At 40.1% G+C, this 1665-nt stretch overlaps 1 long non-coding RNA gene across 1 annotated transcript; it reads left to right on the top strand.

Annotated features, from left to right (window-relative positions):
* The first annotated feature begins 351 nt into the window (after positions 1-351).
* LOC113470378 lies at positions 352-1065 on the top strand. Its single transcript, XR_003393451.1, has 2 exons — positions 352-722; positions 1010-1065. It is a non-coding gene; the product is annotated as an uncharacterized LOC113470378 (long non-coding RNA).
* The last annotated feature ends 600 nt before the right edge of the window (positions 1066-1665 follow it).

Genomic DNA, 1665 nt, shown 5'->3' with positions numbered 1-1665 from the left:
GCAATGTAGAGATTTTCTAAATCGCAATGCCACTTGTGTAAAGAGAGTTTTCAGTCTAATTGTCTAATCTTAGTGTAATATTGTAATCCTAGAGTAATATTCATTTTCCTAATTCCAATTGGATTCGGCATTTCCCTCTTTTAGTCTCAAAATCCACAATCCTTTATTTACTTGCTTCCCCTCTTCGCCAAATCTTCCTATCCATTCTCTCTCAAGTGTAGATCACCCATCACCTAAAATGGAAACATTGGGAGGTAGGTAGGTATTCTTTTTTTTTTTTTTTTTTTTTTTTTTTTTTTTTTTTTTTTTGTTTTTTTTTATAGAGACTTCTCTGGACGCCGAAATCTGGTCCACCAACCTCTTTCCTCAATAGCATCCGATCTAAAAGGTCAATCCACCTCTGATCAATCAATCAGGAGGCTCACCCCTTCTAGTGGAAACTGATCTAAAACGTCACACTGACCAGGGGAAGCTCTATAACCCTGCAGCATCCAACATCCCTTTAGAACCCATCTTAGGGGCAGACAGAAACTGGTCGTTCAATCAGTGAAGGCTCTATAAGTTCTTCTACCTATCCCAGGGGCGGACGCACACTGTGGCGATTCTCAGGCAAAGTGACGGGGAGCAGGGGCGGCATGTGACCCCAATGTATCACTCCAATCCCAGCGCTGCCCTCGCAGCCAGCAACTATCTACCTCATCATGGCATGGCCAGCCCTGCAGGTGAGCGAAAATTTCGAAAAAACCTATTAAAAAATTTCTGTCTCATCCCAAAAATATAGGATCATCCTGAACTACTGACAACCATTGCATCGTGAGGACTTGGGCTTAAAAAACATTTTTTAAAGAGATTTGATGGAGGGAAATGTATTAGGTACCTAAGTAGTGTAAAGAGAAAACTACCCGAACATTATCTGTCTAGGATGAAGTTTTATTCGGGAAGAATAAACAGGGTCCATTCTACTCTATTTCGGAGCGATAAACAGGGTCTCTATTCCTCTCTTTCGCAGCTACGTCCCCCTATCAATCTTCGCCTCAGCAGGCGGCCATGTACGGCGTTCCCACCCACTTCATAGTAAATAAGAAGGCAGTATATCCATGGATATACTGCTTTCTCTCTTAAATACTCTTAATGTCTGGCGCTTACTGCTTTGCTCTTTAGCATGGCAGAGATAATTTTGGGATACACTGCCTTCTTCCTTGTCTGTGCTCCTTGTATCTTCGTTGTTTTTTTTTCGTAGACTGTTTTTGATGCGTTTTTTGAATTCTACGCATAAAAATACGTGGGTATAGATATATAACTCAAAATGTCAAATTTTGGACTTACTGCCCTCTTTTTTAGCAGGGCAGAATAATTAACAATGACATTTTTATACCTATCATTCTTGAAATACCAATTTACAACTAATATTTTTAGCTTTTTTGAGAGAAAGTTTAACTACAGGATAGGGGAAGCCAGCTGTTCCGGATCTTAGCTTAAACCATCCAGCTATGTTGATTTACCGAGTTGTATTTCTTCAATAATCTGGATTTTAGAGCTCTTTAAGAAGAAGCGAATTGTTATTGAATATTTGATGTTTCCAGAATTTCCCATCGTAGCACATCCTCACCACCACCATCACCACCACCAGCAAACTCATTTCCACTCTTTTCCTTCGTCCTCGAA

Source organism: Diaphorina citri, unplaced genomic scaffold (genome assembly GCF_000475195.1).
Source record: "Diaphorina citri unplaced genomic scaffold, Diaci psyllid genome assembly version 1.1 scaffold1546, whole genome shotgun sequence".
Taxonomy (NCBI): domain Eukaryota; kingdom Metazoa; phylum Arthropoda; class Insecta; order Hemiptera; family Psyllidae; genus Diaphorina; species Diaphorina citri.
This window is presented reverse-complemented; position numbering and strand designations above follow the sequence as displayed.